The sequence below is a fragment of the Diceros bicornis genome, chromosome 24, assembly GCF_020826845.1.
Source record: "Diceros bicornis minor isolate mBicDic1 chromosome 24, mDicBic1.mat.cur, whole genome shotgun sequence".
NCBI classification, from domain to species: Eukaryota; Metazoa; Chordata; class Mammalia; order Perissodactyla; family Rhinocerotidae; genus Diceros; species Diceros bicornis.
The window spans coordinates 50965781-50993551 of NC_080763.1; the positions used below are offsets into that span (position 1 = coordinate 50965781).

At 43.3% G+C, this 27771-nt stretch overlaps 1 pseudogene; it reads right to left on the minus strand.

Moving 5' to 3' along the window:
* Positions 1-11303: 11303 nt before the first annotated feature.
* LOC131421213 (immunoglobulin heavy variable 4-30-4-like) lies at positions 11304-24149 on the minus strand (annotated as a pseudogene).
* Between the last annotated feature and the right edge of the window lie 3622 nt (positions 24150-27771).

Here is a 27771-nt window from a genome sequence, read left to right on the forward strand (position 1 = left end):
TCACTAGTTTCATCAGAAAGAATCACACTTCTAAATGGAGAAGACAGAAAAATAAAAACAAGGACTATTGTAAACTGAGCATCTTCCTAACATTGAAATGATGATGGCACAGTAGTAATTGTCCCATATTCTTAGTATCTGGTGTTATATGTGAAATTGGGGCTCAGAGGCAGGAAAGGGAAGATGCACCCCAGCATAAGTTTGTTCAGAATAAAAGACACTGTGACCTTGACAGTAATCTTCTCCCTCCCCAGCCCCTCTGCACCTGCCCCTGGGCTGGGCCTGTGGCCAGAGGCTCCTGGGCTCCCCGCACAATGATGTAAAGTTCTTTATACATTCTGGATCGTTTATCAGAAATACGATTTGATGATCCCAGGACATCTTTGTGTTTTCATTTTCTTTATGATATCTTGGATAAACAGAAGTTTTTAATTTTAACTGAGTCTACTATATCAATATGTCGTTTCCTGAATTCTGATTTTAATGTTTTATCTAAGACTCATGAGCAAACCTACCGTCACAGGATATATCCGATATTTTCTTCTGATGGTTTAGCTGTTTTATAATTTACATCTAGGTTAAAGTATCTTAGAGAGCTAAGTTTTGTGTAAGTTTTCCGATGTACCCTGAAGTTCCTGTTTTGTTTATTAACTTTGCATATGAATGGCCAACTGTTACAAACCCATTTGTTGAAGAGAATGTACCCCTTCCGTCAAATTTCCTTTTCAATTCTGTCAAGAATAAGTTGTATTCATTTGTTCTATTTCTAGTCTCTGTATTTTGTTCCTTTACTTTCTGAGTCTTACTTTCACCATTTCCATATCATCTTGGTTACTGTAGCTTTTTAGTGAGTCTTCAGATCAGATTATATGACTCCTCCTCATATCAGAGTCTTTTAAAAAATGTTCTGATGTTTCTAGTTCCTTTACATTTCCATAAAATTTGTAATAATCTTGCTGACACCTAAAAAATAGTTAGTGCATTGTCATTTGGATAGCAGTGAACCTACAGATCAGATTGGGAAGAACTGACAATCCTGAGCCTTCCAGTCTGTGGGTGCGGTACAGCTTTCCGTTGATATAGGTTTTCTCTGATGCACTTCATCAATATATGTTTTTCTTTTCCACATACAGATCCTGCACATATACATAAGATACTTTTTGGTGCTATTGGATATGGTTCTGCATTATCTTACAGCAGAAACAGTGGTATAAAGAGTTTCCTTTCTGCCCAATTCTCAGCAAAGCCTCATAGGGTTGGTTCTACTGGGTGGGTAGAGGCATTTTGTCAGGTCCTCCTGTTTGTATCCTCCTGAATAAGATGTTAATCCCGTTTACCTGTGTCTATTTGCCATTCTTGAAACTTCCTTGATGCCATGCACATTGTCATTTGTTCCCATTTTTCAGATTGCCTTTTTCTGGAATAAACATTTTTTATATATTTAATTTGACTTTTTTATAATATTATACATATATATATATATAAAGTAGTATTGAATCTCTAGACTGCTATTACTTTTAATACATTTTTATTTTAGTTCAGTTTTTAGTAAGTCCTTACTCTATTGAAATACATTACTCTTTATGACTTGTGTCATATGGAAGAAACACTAGGCTTATCCAAGGTTGCACATGTTCTCTTCTATTGATCCATGTGTCTGTCCCTCCACCAATGGCACACAATCAGACTACTGTAGCTATAAAACAGTCTCCTCCAACTGTTGCAAAATCTTCAATAATATCTAAAAATCACAAAACTGTAGGTCAGACTGGAGGTTCAGATGGTCCTGAGAAGGGTTGCAGACAGAATCTTCATCTCCAGTCTCAATCGTATTTGTTGGTTCCAGGGAGCACACCTTGTAGTCTGATTTTGGCCTCTCCATCCTCTGTTACTGATGAACTAAGAGACACATTAAACCATTTCTGAAAGTCGGGGACGCTGTGGATGCTGACCATGGGGTCACTGTTATCTCAGAGATGTGGATTTCACGACCACGCATCTCCTCCTTATGGACCCAGTGTCTACATTCATCCGTGGTGTTGGGCTTGGATGGCTCCGGGCCATTTCCAGTGTGAAATGGAATTCACGGGAGCCCATTTGTGGAGAGTGCAGGGCTCTCTCCTGCTGCTCAGGGAGGGGGCCCAGGCTGAGCTCAGGTCACAGGGGTCTGCGGACTGTGCTTAGACTTTGGCCCCCAGCCCTTGAGGGCGCCAAATACCTCAGTTCTGGTGGAAAAAGAAGCAACAGTGAGAGGCAAGAGCAGCAGGAAGTCTCCAATGAGGGATGAGCAGAAATGGAGGAAGCACACCTTCTTTGTGGGCAAGTCTAGGGAACACGCGTCTGTTGAATGAATAAGGGGAATATTTCAACTTAGCAGGAGGATATTCAACTCATTGAGCTTCTGTAATCTGTCAGGTAACATGTTTCTCTTCTGCTCTGAATAATAATAAGTAGGAGCAATTGATCAGCGATGTCCCTTTGGTGTCCGGGATTCAGACAGGTAAATGCAATGGAAACTGACTTGGGCTCCAGGTCACACACCAGGGTCGGGGGGAAAGTCCTGATGTCTTCTCTCTTCCTCTGTGACACCAACCTCACACGTGAGACAGATGTTTGCTCCACAACATCTACCTCCTGAGCTTGAAAGACATGGGGAGACCCCAGGTCCTTGAGGCAGAGGAATCCCCCGTCCCCCACAGGAAGGCCGTCCCCTACCTCCCCTTCTCCTCCATCTAGGTGGTGGTCCTGAGTGACCTCTGTCTCCCAACCCCTCCTGGCCACCCTAGAGGGCAGATTTACATCTGGACTCCCTGCCTTCCCCCCACCTTCATGTCCACTGTTAGTTACATTCTACTCAGACTCCAGAGCCCCAGAGCAAAAAGAGGTCTTCTCCGTAAGTCACATTGTTAGCATGAACTAACTTATCAAACTGCTGTGGCATGGCCCAAGGCCTCCAGCATACAAAACGCTCTCAGCAGGACAAACATTACAAGGGTGTAGAGATGCTCAGCGAGGAGCCAGCCCTGAAGGCAGGCTCTTGCAGGGATATGCAGGGATTGGGCAACCCAGCCCTGATAGTCCACTGGGTCCTGCACAGGCCTCCCACCTGGCCCTTGTTCTAGCCTCTCTTACAGCAAAAGAGTCAGATTTTTCTGAGCACCTACATTTAAATTACCATTTATATAAAGATACAGCATTGGTATCAGTATAAATACGCTTACCATCCAGAGGACTCAGTGTAGGGTTGGGATCGACTTACAGAAACAGCTTATCCATCCCCAAAAGCCACCACATATGTTCTCATGTTCAAGCCTTGAGAACTTGCTCTTGGTTCCCATGAGCTGTCTGCCTTCTTCATGGGCACAGAGGGCTATTGTAAAGACAATTTCCGGTACATGCACTCCAACTTTTAACATGTCACTAATTAACATGTTAAACTCTTTTTATCCCCTAGACATCCAATTCTGTTTCAAATTAAAACCTGTGTGGGATCAGAGAATTCTATAGGTAACCATTTAGCACGTATTGTTAATACTGGCAGAAGGAAGACTTACCAAGTTTCTGCATTATAATGCTAGGTAAGGGAAGTGTCCCCAGTCAGACATAATATCCATCTCAATAAAGCATTCAGGGGAAAGAGGTGCAACCAGGTCACATAAAGTCTGTTTGAACATTCCACTTTCAATGCAGATGTTTACCTTAATCCCATCGATTGTTTCATCCCCACACTCTCCCAATCTAATCCTGTTCTCTTTTAGGACTTCACCCAGAGGACATGGAGTCACAGTGCATTGGACTCCTGTGTCAATGGTGCCCAGAAATGCATCTTCTCCACTCCTGACCATGGTGCCTACACATGTGCAAATGACCTAGGTCCACAGTTGACATTTGGGCAAGCAACCCCAGACATTTGTCCGTCCTCATCTTGATTAATTTGCCAGACCATCAATTATGACAATACAAGGTCACATTACTCACTGTCATCATTTCCTTCTGTGGTGTTGAAAGTTCTGTACATGCCTGTTAGTAATATTTGATCTAAAATGTTGTTGAAATCTGCTGCTTCCTTATTAATTTTCTGTCCAGATGATGTATTCATAACTGAACAAGGACTATTGAAGTCTCCTGGTAGTACTGTATTGCTCTCACTCTCACCCTTCATATTTGTCAGTGTTGAACTCTACCACATGGGGAAACATCTGGACTTAATAAAACTGCAGCTGGGGTCTGTGCAGGCTCTGAGGGTGCAGGACCAGCTCCCCTCTCCCATTCTGCAGTTATGTGCATCTCAGTTCTTCCACCGGGGAGACGAGGGAAAGTGTGAGTGAGGTTGGGACCTGCTCTACTCAAGGTCTCTGTACATGAGAAAAACCAGTGAGAGAGGGGAAGGAGAGTCGTCACCCCACATTTACAGTTCCTCATGAGAAAGGCCACTCTGGACTGGAATACAACACAGATAAGGAAGGACCACATTTGGGGTAGATGTGGAAATTGCAATTGTTTGCAGACCACATATTTGCTTCTATATGTGACCCAAGAGAATCATGTAAACACATACTTTCTTACTAAAAGCCGACAACAGTGTTGGTCCTGGGAATGCAGAACACATATGGAAATACAGGAGCACATGGGTGGAGCACCCAGCTCTGCTCCCTGAATCCGGCCCCTGTTTGTGCTGAGCCCTCGAGTGCTGTCACCCGCCCCAGGGAACGACTGGGTGCAGCAGTGATCCTGAGGCAGGGCTGGTACAGGGAGACTTGGGGTCCTTGAAGGACAGCTTTGGCTCACACACACCCCAGTGCCCTTTCTGGACCTTCCTTGGACTGCAGAGGAGTTTAGGAAACCCCATCAAACCCTCCCTCCCTCTCTCCTTCACCGGGGTCAGACTCGCATTGGGGGCTGATGTCTCTCAGCGTCACCGCCTCCCTCGGCATGTTCTCTCACAAACATGTTTTCCTAAAAAAAGAAAAAAATTCCATGCAAATCCAGTCCTAGTGACTGCTCTATAGGAAACCCAGAATAAAAGAAAAGAACATTTTAACAAAGTAATTGATAATATGATCCCTGTTATTTTCGGCTAATATACAATAACCAATACAGTGATCAGTTGTATGTGTCAGCTTGTCTCGGATCTCCTCTCCAGTTATTCAGGCAAACACTAATCTAGATGCTCCTCTGAAGGTGTTTTGTAGATGTTATTATAGCCTATCATTATTTACTCTAAGATTGGACATTATCCTAGATACCTGGTTGGGCAGGATTCAATCAGAGCAGAACTGAAGAGGAGGAATTTCCGTAGTGGACAGAAGGCTCATCTCTTGCCCGAGAGCTCCAGCCCATCTTTCCTGATGTTGGGTCCTATGGACACTGGGTGTGTCTACACAGCCCACAATGTCCACCCTCCAGAGCTCTCAGCACCTGAGGTGTCCATCAGCAGCCCACCTCAAAGTCACAAGGGAGGGTTGTGACTTCACAACAGTGTGATCAACACATATCAACACCAACACTCCATTTTGACCAAACAGACAGTACCCTTTGACTACTAATGTCCACTTACATTTCCCAATGAGTCCCTGCATGGAGGGCACGGGAGGGTCCCGGGCAATGATGAATGAGAGAGTCCCATCAGCCTTTCCAGGTACCTGGAGGCTCCACAGTCTGAGTCACACCTGAGCTCCAGGTAAAGGCCCTGATCCACCAGGATTTAGACACAGAAATCCCATCACTTCTTTTCAGGGAGGAGGATGAGAAAAGGACTTGGAATAACAAAGATTAGGGAGAAAGAAAATCGATTGACAAAAAAGAGACCATCTTATCAGTGTTCAGTGTTCAGTGACGAGTCTGATGTGGATGTTTTTGGATGAGGAGGAGGGTCTAATGTAATTTCCATTGGGTTCCCTAGGGCACTGGTCCTGGCCTAGACTGTCTTGGCTGTACTCAGAATAAAACAGACTGTGGAAACAGATGCAGAGGAAACCTGGCAGGAAACCTTAACCTCCATCTGTACTTGTTCTTGGGTCTGGTCTCTGTGCTCCATGGGCCCTGAACACACACTGGAGGACATGAATGGCCCCTGCAGCCCAACCCCTCCTCCCACCCTGCAGGGAGGTTTGTGTCTGGGCTCACACTGACTTCCCCTCACTGTGTCTCTTGCATGGTTATAGACAGCCGTGTCCTCGGTGGTCATAGAACTCAGCTGCAGGGAGAACCGTTCTCGGATGTGTCTATGGAGATGGAGGTGAGGCTCTTGATGGAGGATTGTAGTATGTGTCCCCATCATAATCTCTTTGTCCCATGTACTCCAGGCCCTTCCCTGGGGGCTGACGTGTCCAGTTCCAAGAATAACCACTGGTGATGGAGTAACCAGAGACTGCACAGGTGAGGGACAGGGTCTATGAGAGTTTCACCAGTCCTGGTCCGACTCCTGCAGCTGCACCTGGGACAAGACACCTGGGGACAAGGAGAATCAGGCCCTGTCAGTCACAAGCAGTCACGACCATCCCCATAGACCCAGGTCTGACAGCAGAGACACTCACATTGGGGAGCCATCACCAGGAAAAGGAGAAGACACAACAGTCTCTTCTTCTAGACCACAGCTCTGCCTTCCCCAGAGACCTTGGCTGTGTATGAGGAGAGTGCTGTGAGCTGCCACAGCCCAAGAGTGGACTTGTCCCTAGAGATTGAATAGAAATTTGCATGTAGGGAGACCTGTTCTTATAAGTGAGGAGGGACCGATGTCAAGCTCACCCTGGTCTTTGCAGAGATCCTGTATGTGTCACTTCCCTTGTGTTCATGTTCTGTGTAACCCAGGAAAAGAGAGTCCTTGATATTTGGTATCTGAGCATCCTTGGAAACAAGTCAATTTTGGTCCCACTTTCTGAGCCCAGAGCTTCTCTCCTTCCAGATCCTCCTCCCTCCTGCCCTTCCTTGATCTCAGCTCGACTCTCCCCCATCCACTCAGGCCCTGGGTCTCGCTTCCTCAGTGCTGAGCCCAGCACAGCTCCTGCCTTCTTTCCCCGTACACTCTCCTGTGGTGGGGTCCTCCTCCCCTCTAGGTGTTGTTACGTTGTTACACTGTGGTTGTTCTGTGAGATATGGGCCAGCTTTTTGTTCCACTCATTCTGCGCATTTGTGATTTGAGCTGGACTTTATAGCACCGCAAACACCACCAGCACACGGCATCTGCAGTGAATTCTGGGTTAATTGTTCTTTCCAGTCTGTCTTATCTTCTTTATTTTGCTCACAGAGGCAGAGAATGGAGCTCAAGGGAAGCCCTTGTGGGGACAAAGACAACATCCACATACACCTTGTGTCCTGGACACTTCTCCACAGTAGGTCTGTGCTTTTCACAGATGGTCTCTCCTGAGGGTAGACATAGCAGGAGGGAAGGCAAGATTCTAGATTAAATGTGGAGTCACCAAACATGATCTAGGTGTGAAAATCAAGGATTTACATGTTTGTAGTGTGAAATAGGGGGTAGTGGTGATGTGGATCTACTACACTCCAGAGGAAAGGTCATTGGGCATAACCATTTCAAGAGCTATTTGCAAGTGTTGAAGGAAGAAATGCCAAAATTGTTCATAAATTCACTTTTGTAATTATAGATCTAGTCAATTATTCTCAGTTATTAACCCATGATGTCTGAAGAGTTTTATTTATGATTATTTTTACTCTGGAAGATAAAATAAAACAAATTCCAGGGAAAGTCATTTTTAATCCTCTCTAGAATTTATTGTAGTAGTTGGAATTATAAATTTAGTTTAATTTCAAATGAATTTACTTGAAATATAATTTTAGCTGAATTCATTTTACAGGGAAGTTTTCACTACTGGGCCTTCTATCCCTCTGACTACACAGTGACCCACATTCAATAAAATATAACAAGGCATATGAAGAAACAGTGGTAAATGAATAATAATTAAATGAAAATATGTGAAAAAGAGACACAAAGGTGATTCCTATATGGAGAAGACAAAGACTGCACTATAAATGTGTTTAATATGCTCAAGAAAATATAAAAACTGGTGGATTAAATACATAAAAGAATTAACACGTACATCAGTAGTTAAACTGCATCAGAGAGATCCAATAGTCATTCTATATATAAGAAACATGATATCTGTAGTTAGCAACAAAAATTCAACGGATGAATTAACAGCAGATGAAATTCAAGAAGACATGAAAAATGAGTGAGGGAAAATCAATGTACATTTTATTTTATTTTGAAAAGTTTTTGCTTCATATACATAAATTTTGCCTTTTGTCTCTTATTGAATACAACTTCATTTCTTTTTAAAAACAATAATATTAAGGTAAAATTCACATAACATAAAATCGATCCCATTGAAGTGAGCGATTGAGTGGCATTTAGTGCATTCACACTGGTGTGCAACCATCACCGCTATCTAAGACCAAGCATTTTCATAACCAAAAAGGAAACACCACACTCAGTAAGCATTTACTCTTCATCTCCCCACCCCTGCCTCTCGCCATCACCACTCTTCTGTCTGTGTCTGTGGGTAATCTATTCTGGACATTTTATAAGAATGGAAATGCACACACACACCTTTCCTTCCAGTTGTTTTTGTGTGTGCGTGTGGAAGATGAGCCATGGGCTAACATCCATTGTCAATCCTCCTCTTTATGCTGAGGAAGATTGGTTCTGGGATAACATCCATGCCCATCTTCCTCTACTTTATATGGGACACCGCCACAGCGTGACTTGACAAGCAGTGCACCAGTCCATGCCCGGGATCTGAACCCGTGAACCCCAGGCCGCCAAAGTAGAGCGTGTGAACTTAACTACCACGTCACTGGGACAATCCCTCCTACTACTTCTAAGTGGTCTTTCTTGATTCAGTGTTTGCTTGGTTACTGTAAATATTTGACTGTTCTCTACAGTTCTGACAAAGTTGATTCTGATGGTCTTGTTTGAGTCTTTTATATTTATGTGGAGGAGATGACCCTTGAAAATGCCTACATGACCGCGTTCATTGGAATGGTTCCACTCCATTGACTATGACTTCCTTTCTGATTTACACTGAGCAGTCAGACCTCAGCTCTACTGTGTCTCTGTGAACATCGCTGTGCTCTGATAACTACATGACTTTCATAAGGGATTTAAATCTCTGTTAGGTTTTTAAAAATATCTAGGCATGCTTTGAATCTATTACTTGGTATATTTTCATTTAAAATGATCACAAATTTCTGGTCCTCGTTATTTTTTTCAATGATATCTCTATCTTTTACATCTAGGACTGAAAAACAAATGTATTTTTTTCTCAGTATTTTATTTACTTTTTTTTTCTGTACTGTATCTCTCTGTACTTTCAACTATAGATTTTACCTGGAATATTACCCAAATATTCGTCTTTGCTTCTGTATCACTTGTGCATTAATTTGTTAGCACTGCCATTACAAAGTAGCAGACTGGGTGGCTTAAACAACAGAAATTTAAGTCTCACATATGTGGAGTCCTGAAGTCCAGATTAAAGTGTTGTCAGGTTTGCTTTCTCCTAAGGCCTTTGTCCTTTGCTTGCACATGGACACCTTGTCACTGAGTCCTCAGAAGGACTCTTCTCCGTGCGTGTGCATCCCTGGTGTCTCTGTGTCCCTGTTCCTCTTCTTACAAGATGGCAGACTCCTTGACCATACTTAAGTTAGGCTCCTCGGAATGCTCTTCTCAACTAGGTCTCGACCTTTGGGCTCTGTGTCCACCTTCCTAGCCTAGTTTTATCAAGAATCCTGCTAATCAAATTAATGAAGATCCCCTCCCTTGACATATGCTTACCCTCATATTGATCAGATGCACCATCCTTGCTATCCTCAGGTGAAATCTGATGACCTGGCCTCCCTTCAGAAGAATCCTGTGGAGTCGGTCTAGCCAAAACCCCAGCCATTGTGTCTCCTCTTCATAACCTTCCATCCACTCCCTGCTCCATGCTTCTTGGCCATAAATCTCCACTTTTTCCTGCTGTGTTGGCAGTGACCCAAGTTTCCAGGGCTGTCTCAAATACAGTGAGTTTCTTCTTCCTCTTATGTGGATGTGATTTCTATTTGACACGTTAGCTCGGAGCTCATGGCCGAGGGCAGTACAAGTCATGCCTGAATGAAGCTTATCACCGTATAAATTTTCTCCTTATGGCACTTTCCAGCCTGTTTGTGCATAGGAACACCGGTCAACACCTCAGCGCTATGCATGGGGCCACTTTAAACAGGGAAACTGCCAACTGAAAGCACAAAAATGTGAAAAACATGGCACCAAGTTGTCCTTGAAAGGAACTTGATTACCTGATGGAGCTGAAAAAAGAAGGCAGAAAACCACCTTGTGTGACCTCAGCTGGGAATTTGCGTGTGTTGTGTGACTCAAAGTACTGGCCGCTCTGTAAGTTTCCGTGAATGCCCATGAATACAATGACAGTTTTCATCTCGGAGAGCAAGTAAATTTTAGTGAAGAGGTGAATTTGAAATATGGAATCCATAAATACTGAGGGTCATTGTGTACCTGATATTGGGGCACTCTGGCTTTACAAGTCTGTGACAGTGCATATTGCAGAATAGTCAACTTACGTGTGCAGTGCTCACAAGGCTGGAGGGTGTGGGCCCTCCTTCTCCGTGAACAAAAACAAACACGAAGAACAATTTACACAGGATTTAAAATCCTCTAGGCTTCTCAGGACGTTCACCAAGTTCCAAGACTTCAGACTCAAATTGAAAACTACGGTTACCCTAGTGTTGTATGTAGTTACTTCGAGAAGAAGAAAAATAAGGGGAGATAGCCCATCCTAATTCCTTAGTAATAATAATATTATCTTCTGAAGGCAACATAAAACACAACATTGGCCAAAAGGGACCCAGAATAGGGTCTCTGGTGGAGTCCCTGGACAGAAAGAGGAAACCACAGATTCCCAGTAGACACCCCTCCAACCTTGCTCTGCACCTGCTCCTGGTCTCAGCCCTGTGCTCGGTGGGTCCTGAGCACCCTCTGGTGGTCAGGACTGCCCCATGTAGCCCAGCCCCTCCTGTCTTCCTGCAGGAGGTTTTTGTCTGGGCTCACACTGACTTCCCTTAACTGTGTATCTTGCACAGTAATACACCACCGTGTCGTCGCCTGTCAGGCTTCTCAGTGTTAAATAAACTTGGCTCTTGGAGGCGTCCCTGGTGATGCTGAGTTGGGATTTCAGAGTTGGGTTATAGTATATGCTTCCACCACCCCGTGTAACGCCAACCCACTCCATCCCTTTTCCTGGAGCCTGGCAGATCCAGCCCACATCATAGCTGGTTAAAGAGAACCCAGAGACAGTTCAGGTGAGGGAGAGGGTCTGCGAGGGCTTCACCAGGCCAAGTCCTAACTCCTGCAGCTGCACCTGGGACAGGACACCTGGGGACAAAGAAAAACACAGTGAGTCATGTGCTCAGATGCAGTGTCCCCAAATCTTCATGTCTGGGTCCCTGAGTCTCTCACATCTGGGAGCTGCCACCAGAAAGAGAAAGAACCACAGGTGATTCATGTTCCTGCAGATGAGATCCATGACTCCAGAAAATATTATCAAGGGAGAGGAGGAACCCGAATTTAAGTGACTGTGTACTTTGTTTTCATCTGATGACCTGAGTGGAGATTTGCATAAGGGAGGTGGCTTTCTATAAAAAGGAGAAAGAAGCTAGGAGAGTACTTGTCTCTGGGCTTCCCTGGGAGGAGCATGCTGACTCTGCCCTCAGAGAACTCAGTCCTCTCTGGGCTTCCCCTCACCATGCCCAGGGCCTCTTCTTCCAGGCCAGGGAATGTGCTGAAGGATCTGCTCAGGAGATCGGATGTGGTCAAGGATGAACAACAGCTTTGGGAACAGAGTCACTGTGCCTCTACTCCCATGGAGATGTGTGTATCTTTGTTTTATCAAATACCCACCTCTAAATTGTCAGACTTCCATTCCAATCCACTTCCCCTCTGCATTATCTCATATTTATTTAACGGACTTTCAAAGTTTGGGGATATCAGCTAAATGTAATTATCACACTGCATTCAGACAAAGCTGAGTACAATCCAATGTTTATCATAATTCACAACAGCTTTATTGGCTCATTTAATTTGGTGAACATTTCTTCACCTGAAACAGCTTCACTCCTAGGTATATTCCATCATTGATATGGAGGTGGATTTATTCATAACACTAACCATGCAGTTTATTTTTGGACAAGGTAAACATTTCTGCTGAGATGGTCATCTTTCCTAGCACCGTTGACATGGCCAGTAGGGACCTAATCCTGCTTTTTTCCTGTGCACAACTGAGTATCTGCAAGAACTCCGTGAGCCTCAGGACTCTGTCCCTGGGGGTGGACACTGAGGAATTCCCAGCCCTTCTCAGGACCCCATTCAGACAGAGAGCTGGTGGAGCTCCTCAGCACTCTGCATGTTGGGCCAGCACCTGGTCTCAGTGGACAGTCTCACGCATTCTAGAAGTATCTATTTCTTGCTCTCTGATTCACTAGCAGTGAATTTTGAATTCAACATGGTTTTGATCACATTGCATGAGAGAATAGGCGTGATTCTCAGAAATTCACCTTCACAGTGACTGGCTTGCAGAAGGGATGAGCTCCTCATGGGCAGAGGGAGGCTCCCTCCACAGGAAGCAGGTTCCCTTGAAAACCCCACCTGACAGCTGCTTTCCCACATTCCTCTGTCATTGAATCCTGGGGCTGTATCTGAGATCATATGAGTAAGTCGTGGTGGAGGGCAGAGCACAGCTCCATCCTCCTCACTGTGTGACAGAGGAGGTGGCCTCATCCCTCCGCATTTCAATCTAAAAGGATATAAATTTGGGAAAACAATGTGAAATTTATACTTAGGTACTATTGGTGTGAAATGCTGTCATCAATGTTGTCAGTGGTATTACCTCTCCTTCGAACGAGAAAGGACCCAGGGCAGCCCTCATATCTGACTCACAGCTTTGCACATGTAACACTTGCTCCACTCCTGCCCTGAAATGTCACACCTGTAGGACTGGGTCAGATATACTCTCTCTCAGCCCAGTAGTCTCACAAGTACCCTTACTAATTCAGAATGAGTTGTCTCTGAAAAGCCCTTTCCTCGATACTATTTCGTGGGCGGAGCCCTGAATGCACCATATCACTACTGGCCTTCCAATGATAGTAGGAGAATAAATTAAATAATGAATTTGCCTGCCTGAATGTAGATAATAGGAGAGTCAAGCAAAGAAGGATGAACCAGAATAACAGGACATATTTGGATTCTCTGGTTAAGATCTGGAAAAGTGAGCTGATGTGCTGTGTGACAGAGGAGATGAAGAGATGGCATCCAACATCCAGAACCAGGTGAGCCTATGACCCATCAGGTGTGTCTGAGCCTGAGTTTGAACAGATGCAGAAAGATCTGTCTTGGCCTCAATGGGCTGGGGATCCTGAAGAAGACTGACATAAATTCACGTTTACATAGAGGGATATATAGTAGGTGTATTTTTGTTTCAGTGGGTGGGAAAGAGTTGATAGGGTCTACTCAACCTAGAAAAGAAAAAAAAGTGTTACATCATCAGCATTAAAAAAGTGTTTTGGCATTTGTGGAGATAATTAAAGGCAATTATGTCTGAAGACTAGATCATGTTATAATACTGGAGGAAATATCTATTAGAAATGACCAGTATTTGATGGTAAATAGAAATGGTGAGATTTAAGGGAGAAGCTTTTGAAGGTTACCCATGATGATCACACCAGGAGGACCCAACCATTGTATGAGGAGGAGAAGGAAAAGATGGTGGTGGGTGTTCTGTTGAGGAGATAGGCAAGGTCCATCTGATGGCTTCTGCATTTCCCTTGTAAAGGGTTGAGAGTATAAGTGGAGAATGGAGTGTGGACTTAAGGAAAGTTGGCGCCATACGTATGAAAACAATTTAGACTCTTTATTGGAATCATCAAAGAAAAAGAACCATGAACATTATACAGAAAAATGGCAGTGTTTCTGGGTGACGTTAGCTCAGTTGACTTTGGTGTTACTGGATATACAGGATTCCCCCTCCTCACTGTTCATCCTGTGGCTCCAATTGTAAGTCCTGTTTCAAACCTCAAGAGTATAGATGAAACTCATTCATTATGTAACAAAGCGGTGCAGAAATTTCAGGAGGCATAAGTGGAGGTTATGGAAATGTGTTATTGAAAATGTAATTGTCTATGTCTACTATAGGATATCAGAAATGATACAAAATGATATAAAAAAGCATTGTTTTTGTTTTCAGCCATTGCTTGAAACCACAGAATAATCCAAGTACGTGTGACTCACAGATCCAGATCCATCTCAGGTAAATTTAGGATTAGAAAATAGGTTAATTGATGAAATCTCACTCTTTCCATCAAGGATCAGTGTATCCATGGACCAGCGATTTCTAGTAAATGAGGCAGGATAGCGGGTCTGTTGGGGCATCCTGGGTCATTCAGAAGGCTGTTTTGGAAGAAATATCCCCTCCCTTCACCCAGCCCATCATCACATCTGAAAGAGACCTTTGAGTGTCCTGTCATATGTCCATCCATAAAGTTCCTCATTGGTTGGGCAGTGAAAAATGATTTCACTTTACTTTCCACTGAAACAGCCACATGTAGTAAGGCAAAAGCATTAAAAAATGTAAAATTTACCCAAGGACAAGCCACAGACTTGGAGAAAATATTTGCCAAAGGCATCTGATATATTTAACTATTGTCCAAAATGCACAAATTAGACTTAAACTGAACAATAAGAAACAAAGAAGCCAATTAAGAAATGAGCCAAAATCCTTAACAAACACCTCACCAAAGAAGATATACAGATTGCAAATAAGGATATGAGAAGATGATCATCACGGGGAAATGCCAGTTGAAACATTGATGGAATACCACCACAGACGTACTAGAACATTCAAAATCCAGAGCACTGAAAACATTGAGTGTTGCCGAGGCTGTGGAGCAACAGGGAGTCTCATTCATTGCTGGTGGGAATGAAAATGTATGGCCAGGTTGGAAGACAGTTTGGTGGTTGCTTACAAAACTAAACCTACACTTACCCTCTGATGAAAAATCACACATTTTGGTCTTGCCCGAAGGGGAATAAAATTTATGTCCATCAAATAACTGCACACAGATGTTTATAACAGCTTCATTCGCATTTGCCAAAACTTGGACACAGCCAAGATGTCCTTCAGTAGGTGAATGGGTCATAAACTGGGGTACATCCTGACAGTGGACACTTAAATATCACACAGATGTGGAAGAAACATCAAAGGATGTGTTGCAAAGTAGAGATGTCAGAAGAACCAAATTGAGGAGATTTTTTCAGGAATGTGAAAGCGGCCTGTGAGGACTAAGGCTGTGAAGAGGTGTGCAGGATGAGACCCAGAGAAGACAGACTGGGTATGACATCCCAGTGGACGTACCAGTGGGATCCTTCCTTAGAATTGATTGTATAGATCAAAGATTAGAAAGGCCAGCCCCGGTTGCCTAGGGGTTGATTTTGGCACACTCTGCTTTTGTGGCCCAGTTTCAGTTCCTGGGCGTGGAGCTACACCACTCGTCTGTCAGTAGCATGCCATGGCAGCTCACATACAAAATAGAGGAAGTTTGGCAACAGATCTTAGCTCAGGGCAAATCTTCATTAACAAAAAAGAAAGGAAGAAAGAAAAGAAGAAAGGAAGAAAGAAAGAAAGAAAGAGAGAGAGAGAGAGGGAGGGAGGGAGGGAGGGAGGAAGGAAGGAAGGAAGGAAGGAAGGAAGGAAGAATTAGAATGAGCATATTTGGTTGACTGATATTTGCCATTTTAGTGGTTAACTCTGTAAGTGTACAATGAAGGTGATTGGTCCCTTTAGAGAGTGTGAGTATAAAGAAAAGGAATAAAGTCATCTTAAACGTGTGTGCAAGGTTCACTGTCTGTGTCTCCCTTGTTAAATCATCAGCTCCAGGAGACACTGTCAAGATGGCAGCACACTCTGAACTCACCTCCTCCCTCAGACCCAACAAATCTACAACTACTCTTGGGACAATTACCCCTAAGAGAGAATTGAAAACTGTCACCTCCAAAAGGGACAGTCCTCACTGAGGTGGAAGAGGCAGTAGTTCCTTTCTGGAGAGAAAAAAGCCACCGTCTAGCTCTGACACATCACGACCAACTAGGAGCAACCTTGAGGTATGAAGCCTTCCCTCGAGGTGTGGGGGAACTGAGCAGGGGAGCGTTACAACTACTAGCAGCTTTTGGCCTCAGCACAACAGAGAGGAGTGCCATCACGTCTGGCTCTGCTGGCTATTACCTACAATGGGGAATACCCCCAGAAAAGCTATTGAACTTAAGGGGAAAAAAAAAGAGAGAGCCTGCTCTTAAAGGGCCCACACACAAACACACCCATTTCAGAAGGCAACCTAAAATCACCACAAAGAAAGGTGTACAGTCCTTTGGTGTAAAGAGACTCACCTGATAGGCTCTGGGTGCATCTTGGAGAGGGCTGAGCCCTCTCCAGGGACCGAGACATTGGAGGCAGCCATTATTGTGACCTGGTACAGGGATGCTGACACAGACCGTGGTAGATGCCTTAGAGTTCTTCCCCTGGCCTGTTAGCTCAGAGTCTGCCCAAACCCACTGCAGAAGCAGTTTAATCCAGCTCAGCCAGGTCAGGCAGCCTGCCCTAGGAACTGGCCCCATGTAACAGCAGTCCCTCAGACGACTTGAGGACACCCGTAGGTGTGGTGCCTGGAACCTCGGCTGCTGAGTGAGGGGGTCCGTCTCTGTGGGACAGGGCATGCACAAGAGGTGGGCCTGCATTGGTGGAGTGTGAGGGGCCTCTGCAGTGGGGCGAATGAGCCCACTTCAGTGAGTCAGGGTGCACACACGGGGCAGGACTGTGTTGATGGGGTGTGTGGCCCTGTGGGCGGTGGTCTTTCTCAGCTGAAGCAGATATTTGCTTCTCAAATGGCCCCAGAGGTGACTGGCCTCACCTTCCAAAGCCTGAAACAACTGGCTGCTCCCCTGCCTGGGGCCCCCCCACTCAGCTGCAACATGAGAGCTGACAACAGCCTCGCAGACCAGAGGCCTACAGCAATTGTGATCCCCTGAGCCTAACAAGGAGCCACACTGGGAACCTACTCACTTACCAGAAATACTGCAATGGACATGTGCTATTAGTGCCCCAGCAAACTGTGCAGGGCTCCTCAGGCACGAGGAAGTGGCTGAAAGGACCACAGCAGCTACACAGCTGAGCGTTATAACCAACCTTCCAGGGGGACAGCTGAGCCTCCCCGGGCACCTGCAGCAAGAGTAACCCTGCCACAACAGAAGGCCACACAAGGGACACTCCTGGAATATTTGGAACTGCTGATGAGAGGGAAGCACACTGCTGGGCCTCATAGGACATCTCTTACATAAGCCCCTCTCTCCAAGGTCGGGAGATGCAGCTGACCTGCCTAATAGACAGATATACGTATAGAGGAAGAGGCAAATTGAGGAGACAAAAGAATATGTTCCACATAAGGGAACAGGACAAAACCCCAGAAAAAGAACTAAATGAAACAGAAATAAACTATCTACCTGACAGAGAGCTCACACAAAGAGTCCTAAGGATGCTCACTGATCTTGGGAGAAGACTGGATGAACTCAGTGAGGACTTCAACAAAGAACTGGAAAATAGAAAGAAGAACCAATCACAACTGAAGAATACAATACTGGAAATGAAAAATTCACTAGACGGACTCAATAGCAGAGTAGATGATGCAGAAGAAAGGATCAGCAGGGCCGGCCCCGTGGCTTAGTGCTTAAGTGCGTGTGCTCCGCTACTGGCAGCCCGGGTTCAGATCCCGGGCACGCACCGACGCACCGCTTCTCGGGCCATGCTGAGGCCATGTCCCACATACAGCAACTAGAAGGATCTGCAGCTATGACATACAACTATCTACTGGGGTTTTGGGGGGGTGAAAGGAGGGAAATTGGCAATAGATGTTAGCTCAGAGCCAGTCTTCCTCAGCAAAAAAAGAGGAGGATTAGCTCAGATGTTAGCTCAGGGGTGATATTCCTCACAAAGAAAAAAAAAAGAAAAAAAGAAAAAAAAAAAAGAAAGGATCAGCAAGCTGGATGAAAAACTAGAAGAAATCACCAAAGCAGAACAGATAAAAGAAAAAATATTAAAAAGAATGAGAACAGTCTCAGGGGCCTCTGGGACAACATTGAGCACACTAACATCTGTGTTATCAGTGTCCCAGAAAGAGAGGATGGAGACAAAGGGGCAGAGAATCTACTTGAAGAAATAATAGCTGAAAACTCTCCTAAGCTAAGGAAGGAAACAGACATTCAGGTACAGGAAACACAGACAGCACCAAACAAGATAAACCAAAGAGGCCCACAGGAAGACACATTATAATTAAAATGTCAAGAATTAAAGAGAGAATCCTACAGGCTGCAAGAGAAAGGCAGTGAGTTCCATACAAAGGAAACCCCATAATGCTATCAGATGACTTCTCAGCAGAAACCTGACAGGCAAGAAGGTAGTGGCACAAAATAGTTAAAGCCCTAAAACGAAAAAACCTACATCTAGGAATACTCTACCTGGCAAGTTTATCATTCAGAATGAAAGGAGAGATAAGAAGTTTCCCAAGTGAAAACTAAAGGAGTTTATCACCAAGAAACCAGCTTTGCAAGAAGTGCTAAAGGAATTTATTCAAGTGGAAAAGAGAAGACCACAAAAAGGAATAAGAAAATTATCAAAAATAACAAAAGCAATAAAATCTCTGGTAAAGGAAAATATGCGATAAAGGTAGCAGATCAAACAACTTTGAAGCTAATATGAAGGTCAAAAGACAAAAGTATTAAAATTATCTATTCCCATTATAAGAGGGTAATGGATACACATGCACTAAAAGTGGGCGAGATATGATATCAAAAACATAAAATGTGGGAGTAGGAGAGTAAAGAGTGGAGCGTTTAGCAACAGGTCAAACTAAAGAGACCATCAACTCAATGTAGATTGCTATTTATGTAGGCTATTATATATGAACCTCATGGTAATCACCAACCAGAAAACTATAATAAATACACAGAAAAGTAACATAAAAGGACCCAAACATAATACTACAGAAAGCCATCAAAGCACAAGAGAAGAGAACCAGAGAAGAAGGAACAGAGAACTACTACCCAGAAGAAAGTAACAAAATGGCAATAAGTACATTCATATCAATAGCTATTTTAAATATTAATGGACTAAACACACCCATCAAAAGGCGTAGGGTGGCTGATTGGATAAAAAAACAAGACCCATATATATGCTGCATATAGGAGTCACACGTTAGACCTAAAGACACTCACAAATTGAACGTGAAGGGATGGAGAAAGGTACCATGGCAAATGGGAATAAAAAGAAAGCTGAGGTAGCAATACATATATCAGACAAAAGAGGCTTTAAAAGAAAACCTGTACAAGAGACAAAGAATGGCACTACATAATGATAAAGAGAACAATCCAACAAGAAGATATAACATTTGTAAATATCTAGCCACTCAACGTAGGAGCAGCTAAATATATAAAGCAAGTATTAACAGACATAAAAGGAGAAATAGACAGCCACACAATAATAGTAGGGCAATTTAACACTCCACTTACACCAGTGGATAGATCATCCAAACAGAAGATCAATAAGGAAATATCGGCCTTAAACGACACACGAGAACAGATGGACTTAATAGATATATACAGAACATTCCATCCTTAAAACCAGGAATACACATTCTTTTCAAGTGCACATGGAACATTCTCCATGATAGATCACATATTAGGCCACAAAACAAGTCTTGATAAATTTAAGAATTTTGAAATACTACCAGAGATCTTTTATGACCACAACAGTATGAAACTAGAAATCAACTATACGAAGAAAATCAGAAAAGCCAAAAATTTGTGGAGATTAAACAAAATTCTACCCAACAATGATTGGGCCAATGAAGAAGTCAAAGGAGAAATCAAAAAATATCTGGTGGTAAATGAAAATGAAAATACAACATGCCAAAATTTATGGGATACAGCAAAAGTGGTTCCAAGAGGGAAGTTTCTAGCAATACAGGCTTACTTCAACCAACAAGAAAATCTCAAATAAGCAACTTAACAGTGCATCCAGAGGAACTGGACAAAGAAGAACAAACAAAGCCCCAAATCAGTAGAAGCAATGAAATAATAAAAATCAGAGCAGAAATAAATGAAATAGGGAATAAAAAATAGAAAAAAATCAATGAAACTAAGTTTTGAAAAGATAAATAAAATTGACATGCCTGTAGCTAGACTTACCAATAAAAAAAGAGAGAAGCCTTAAATAATTAAAATGAAATGAAAGAGAAAAAAATACAATGGACACTACCAAAATACAAAAGATTATAAGAGAATACTATGAAAAGCTGTACGACAATAAATTAGAGAATCTAGAAGAAATGGATAAATTCTTAGAATCATACAATCTTCCAAAATTGAATCAAGAAGACATAGAGAATTTAAACAGAACAATCACCAGTAAGGAGATCAAAACAGTAATTAAAAACTTCCCAAAAAATAAAAGTCCAGGACCAGACAGAGAATTCCCTGGTGAATTCTACCAAATCTTCAAAGAAAACTTAATATCTATCCTGTTCCAACTCTTCCAAATATTGAAGAGGAGGGAAGCTTCCTAACTCATTCTACAAAGCCAACATCACCCCAATACCAAAACCAGACAAGGACAACACACAAAAAAAGAAAATTACAGGCCCATATCACTGATGAACATCAATGCAAAAATAATGAACAAACTACTAGCAAATTGAATACAACAATACATTAAAAAGGTCATACACCGTGATCAAGTGGGATTTACTCCAGGGATGCAGGGATGGTTCAAGATCTGCAAATCAATCAATGTGATACATCACATCAACAAAATGAGTAATGAAAATCACATTATCATCTCAATAGATGCAGAGAAAGCATTTGACAAGATACAGCATCCTTTTCTCAGAAAAATCCTGAATAAAATGGTATGGAGGGAAAGTACCTCAACATAGTAAATGCCACATATGACAAACCCACAGCTAATATCATTCTCAGTGGAGAAAAACTGAAAGCTATCCCTCTAAAAACAGGAACCAGACAAGGATGCCTACTTTCACCACTCTTATTTAACATACTACTGGAAATCCAAGCTAGAGCAATCAGGAAAGTAAAAGAAATAAAAGGGATCCAAATTGGAAACGAAGAAATGAAACTGTCACTATTTGTAGATGTCATGGTTTTATATGTAGAAAACCCTAAAGAATCTAACAAAAAACTTATGGAAATAATAAATCAATGTGGTAATGTTGCAGGATACAAAATCAACATATAAAACATCAGTTGAATTTCTATACGCCAACAACTAACTAGGAGAAAGAGAAATTAAGAATACAATCTCATTTACAATTTCAACAAAAAGAATAAATACCTAGGAATAAACTGAACTAAAGAGGTGAAAGACCTGTACACTGCAATCTATAAATCATTGTTGAAAGAAATAGAAAACACAAAGAAATGGAAAGATATTCCGTGCTCTTGGACAGGAAGAAGCAACATAGTGAAAATGCCCATAATTCCTAAAGCAATCTACAGATTCCACCCAATCCTTATCAAAGTTCCAATGACATTTTTCATGGAAATAGAACAAAGAATCCTAAAATTATATGGAAAAACAAAAGTCCCCAAATAGCCAAGAAAACCCTGGGGGAAAAAAAAAAGTTGGAGGTACCACATTCCCCGACTTCAAAATATACTACAAAGCGATAGCAATCAAAATAGCATGGTACTGGCACACAACAGACACACAGCTCAATGGAACAGAATCGAGAGCCCAGACATAAACCCCCACGTCTATGGACAGCTAATTTTAGACAAGGGAGCCAAGAACGTACGACGGAGAAAGGGAAGTCTCTTCAATAAATGGTCTTGGGAAAACTAGACAGACACATGCCGAAGAATGAATGTAGACAATTATCTTACACCCTACACAAAAATTAACTCAAAATGTATCAAAGTCTTGAATGTAAGACCTGAAACCAGGAAAATTCTAGAAGAAAACACAGGCAGTATGCTCTTCAACATCAGTCTTAGCAGCATAATTTCAAGTACCATGTGTGACCTGGAAAGCGAAACAATAGCAGAAATAAACAAATGGGACTACATCAAAATAAAAAGCTCTGCACAACAAAGGAAGCCATCAACAAAACGAAAAGATAAACTAACAATTCAGAAAAAATAATTTCAAACTGTATATCTGATAAGGGGTTAATATCCAAAATATATAAATAATTTATACATCACAACAACAACAAAAATCTAACAACTCAATTGAAAAATGGGCAAAAGATCTGAACAGACATTTCTCCAAAGAAGATATACCGATGGCCAACTGGCACATGAAAAGATGTTCAACAACACTAATTATCAGGGTAATGCAAAACAAAATTACAATGCGATATCACCTCACACCCGTCAGTATGACTTTAATTAACAGGACAGGAAATAATAAGTTTTGGAGAGGATCTGGAGAAAAGGGAACTCTCATACACTGCTGGGGGGAGTGCAAAGTGGTGCAGGCACTATGAAAAACATTATGGAGATTCCCCAAAAATTTAAGAATAGAAGTACCATAGGATCCAGCTATTCCGCTGCTGGGTATTTATGCAAAGAATACGCAAACATGGATGCGTAAAAATATATGCACCCCTATGTTCATTGCAGCATTATTCACAATAGCCAAGAGTTGGAAGTGAGAATTACACAACAGAATACTAATCAGCCATACAAAAGGATGAACTCTGGTCATTTGTGACAACATGGATGGACCTTGAGGGTATTAAGCTAAATGAAATAAGTAAGAAGAAGAAAGTCAAATCCTGTATGATTTCACTCATAAATATAAGTTAAAAACAACAACAAACAAACACGTAAAGACAGAGACTGGATTGGTGGTTACAAGAGGGGAAGGGAGGAGGGAGGAGGACGAAAGGGGTGATTAGACACATGTGTATGGTGATGGATGGTAATCAGTCTTTGGGTGGTGAACATGATGTAATCTATACAAAAATTGAAATACAATGATGTACACCTGAACTTTACATAATGTTATAAGCCAGTGTTACCAAAACAACAAAAATAGAGGTTAAACTGTGGCAGGGAGAACAAGGAACCCCATGGGGCAGATGTCCAAGGGGGATGCTCATGACAAGTGGAGTCAGTCAGTGTGTGCCCATCTGAGGGCAGAGACAATGAGCTGAGCACACAGAGACTCTGGACTGGGTTGGTCTTTCTCAGGGATGATGAGAATCCTCAGTGTGTTGTCTTTGTCAAGACAGGAAATCAGGACCTCTAGTAAGTTGAAGGAGAGGTCGCTAGTTCCTGGTGATATCTCATCGGCAACAGACAGTGTCACTTCCTTGTTTGTTGCCTGCACTGAGAATATGAGAAATTAGAATTAGAAGAAGAGAACATGAAAAGTCCCTGAGGGCAGCTGAGAGCCTGGAGAGGAAATCCCTGATCCAAAGAAGTCCATTCCCAACTCCCCTCTGCATCTGCTCCTGGGTCTCCTCTCTGTACTTAGTAGGTCCTGAGAGTCCCCTGGTGGTCCTGAGCGTCCCCTGCAGCCCAGCACCCCCTGTCTCTGGGAAGGGAGCTTTGCATCTGGGCTCACACTGACTTCTCCTCACTGTGTCTCTTGCACAGTAATACACGGCCATGTCCTCGGTGGTCACGGAGCTCAATTGCAGGGAGAACTGGTTCTTGGACGTGTCTCTGGAGATGGTCGTGCGGCTCAAGGGAAAGGTTGTAGTATGTGTCCCCATCATAATCTAAGCACCCTATCCTCTCCAGGTCCTTCCCTGGGGGCTGCTGGATCCAGCCGAAACAGTAATAGCTGGTTGCTATGGAGGAACAAGAGACAGCTCAGGTGAGGGAGATGGTCTGCGAGGGCTTCCACACTCCTGGGCCTGACTCCTGCAGCTGCAGCTGGGACAGGACACCTGGAGACAAGGAGAATCAGTCCTGTCAGTCACGTGCAGTCACAACCATCCCCATAGACCCAGGTCTGATATCTGAGACACTCACCTTGAGGAGCCATCACCAGGCAAAGGAGAACACCTAATAGTCTCATCTTCTTCTAGACCACAGCTCTACCTTCCCCAGAGACCTCAGCCTTGTCTGAGGAGAGAGCTGTGAGCTCCCCCAGCCCGAGAGTGGATTTTACCCCAGAGCTTGAAGAGAAATTTGTATGTGCGGAGCCCTGTCCTTATAAGCGGGGAGGGACTGAGGTAAGACCCCTGGTCCTTCTGGGACCCCCAGCAGGTGTTTCTTCATTAATGCACAAGACATGATGGTCTCAGTGGGACAGCAGTTTCTCTATGAAGTTTTGGGGGAAACGTGTCAAAAACAGCCTCACCTTCCTGAGCATAAGAACCAGTGTTGGAACAGTTGAGTAAATCACAATTTATTTTAGTCTCATTATGTTTCTAATAGATATGAAAAACGATCAATGTTTTGTCCCAACACCTTCTCAAATCTAAATAAAGAATAAAAATGATAAAAATTAACAACTAATACAAACATAATGTCATAGGAAAACAATATTTTCATGTCACTTTGGCACAAATATATAGACGAATAAAGTCCAGACTTTCCCAGATAAGATTTCTTTTAATTTCAGCACTTTTGACCTGACTTTGGTCTGAACAACTGTCTCCAGAGCACAGGCAGCCTGGGAGACTCTGATCTTGATGTCTCACAGGTGAAGGACTTTGCCTGCAGAAACCAGGCTGTAAAGACTGGAAGAAGTGCCTACGTCCTCAATGCACAGACACCAACGGGAGGCCACCCTCTGTGGGATCTGCAGAAATTATCCCTGTGGTTGGAGGGGTCCTCCCTTCCCCTGAGGAATCCACCTCACACAGAGGCTAGTTACTGATGGTGGCAGTAATCACTTTATAGAAAAGTTATAACATTTTTGCTGATACAACGAGATCATCTGTAACTGTGCATGGAGTTGATATTCAAATAACCATCTTGAAAAAGAAGGGAGTGGCTCACTTGGAGGTTACTGGGATATAATAGTAGGAGTCTAATAATATATTTCAGAGATAATGTACATATTCCTCAAAGGCATGTGCCAACAGGATAAATGCTGAGCGAGATGAGTGGTCTCTAAATAGATGATAGATAGATAGACAGACATATAGGTAGATGGGAGATAGATATATAGATAGATGATAGATAGATAGATAGATAGATAGATAGATAGATAGATAGATAGACAGATTTTATAAAATATTTAAAAGACACAATAGAGAACGAGCTGCATGGAAATCATCTTCACAAGCTAAAAAAATTAAAATATCCACATATTCTGAATAGGTAAAAATCATAGTTTCATTCTCAAAATAATATTTTGATGCACCTTTGGCATAGGCATCATTCTAAAAAAACAAGAATAACCCTTTGAACCTTCTTTTCTCTTTAAGGTAGGAGCTTGTGTCCTTAATTTTATCTGAATAACTACACCTTCAGCATAGGCAGGCTGGAAGATGCCTCAATCGAGGTGTTGGAGGGTGTATAATTTTGTCCAAATCTCTGTGTTGCCCCTTCCGTATGACAGCCCATAGAATACATCAGATCAACCCAATTATTTAGATCAGAAAGAATCACAACTTTAGGTGGAGAAGATGTCACACAAGAACAGAGACTACACATCTGTATGATCCAGCATCTTCCAATGATTGAATTGTTGATGGCAGAGGAGTAACTGACCCACATTCACAGAGTCTGATGCTATAAGGAGAATTGGGACTCAGAGGCAGGAAAACGCAGAGAGCCCATAATCACAGATTTGCTCACAGAAACTGAGACTGCAGACCAGGACAAAAAACTCCTCACTCCCCAGCCTCCCTCTGCACCTGCCCTGGGGCTGGGACCTGTGGTCAGAAGGTCCTGAGTGCCCCCTGCAGACCAGACCTCTCCCCACTCCAGGCTTGTGCTGCTTCCCCTTCCTGGCGGACCCAGGTCCCATCCTGGGGTGCCCTGGACTCTGGGATGTTCATGGACGAGAGCCCTGTCCTCGATCTGGTTGATTGTCCGTCCAATCTAGTATTTATGTGCTTCAAGCTTGTGCTCAGAGACCCTTCTGCCTACCAGGCAGCCCCCCTGTGTCCATCATCTGTCCACCTCCCTCAGGTCACATCCTTTCACCCTCTGAGGAGTTCCCCACGGTTTACTGTCCTTTTGTCAAAAATTATTATAATTTGTGATGAATAAAGGAACCACATACATGAAACCTCATAAACATCACTACCTTGATTTCATTCCATTCATGTTATTAACTTCTATCCAGTCTCAATACTCAACCTCACAGCCCTATCTTAGAACTTGTCATGTTCAGTAATTGAACTACATCTACTCTATCATCTATCTATCTATCATCTATCTATCTATGTATCTATCTATGTATCTATCTATCTATCATCTGTCTGTCTATCTATCTATCTATCTATCTATCTATCTATCTATCTATCTATCTATCTAATCTGTCTTTCTACTATACATAGTCAAGTAAAAACCACCTAGCCAAGAGGGAACAGAATGCATAGTGTTGAGACAGAAATATTTGCAGTAAAACTTTATGAATATTTTTATCCTCGAGGGCATCAGGTTATTCATATGTAATGCAGAGCAGGGGTGTTAATGAGCCCAACTCCTATGCAGATCACAAGGAGAGCACAGAGTAGGAAGCAGAGGTTCTCCCCCAGACATGTCAGCAAGGGCATCACCCCACTTGCCATAGAGTGAAATGGGGCACCTTGTTCTGCTGGCAGCTGCCCCAGGGAAGGAGCCCCAGGTCCCAGGGATGAGGAGGAAGCTGGAGTGGCTCCAGGGCCCCCATCTTCCCAGTGTCTTCTCCACAGGCGCCCACTCCCAGTCCAGCTGCTGCAGTCTGGGCTGAGGTGGAGAAGCCAGGAGTCAGTGAGGGTTCCTGTAAGGAGATCCTCAGTTAAACAAAGGCCGCACCACGTTGTCCCTGTCATCTCCTCAGACGAGCACAGACGCCCTCTCCCTCAGCTTTTCTGACACACTCAGGACGTGGGTTTTCGCACTGTGTCTCACGCAGTAACATGTGGCTCTGTCTTCAGACCTCAGGCCGCTGATATGTAGATAGGCTCTGAAATCTGAACGTCTTATTCCTGGGACCAGAGTGTCTCACAAAATGCCTCTCTCATCGAATTCATAAAACCTTCTTTTCCTCCAGGTTCTCACCATTAACAAATCCTGGAAACCTCCTTTTAAATGTGGTTTGCATTGCCTTGAGCTAGACAAATTCTCTAAATAGATTAGGATAATGAAAGAAACCATAGTAGTACTTCTCCACCTCCTAATTTACACTTTTTTTGAAAAAGAGAGACTAAGACCTTAAGAGGAAGCCCCTCCCCAGCTCCCTCTGCACCTGCTCCTGGGCTGGAGCCTTGTGCTGGGTGGTCCTGAGCGCCCCCTGCAGTCCAGCCACCATCCTGCAGGGAGGGTCCTGTCTGGGCGCAGAGGGCATTTGCTTCTCAGTATCTCTCCTCCAGTATTAATAGCTGTGCCCTGGCTTCAAAATGCTACTGCCTGGGGTACCGTGAACTCCAACAGGTGTGTGAGCCTGGGGCTGAGGACAGGCAGACAGATTCACCCCCTGACCACTCTTGGGCCTGAAACTGGGGGTGACCTGGAGACACTAGACCTGCAGGAGGGGA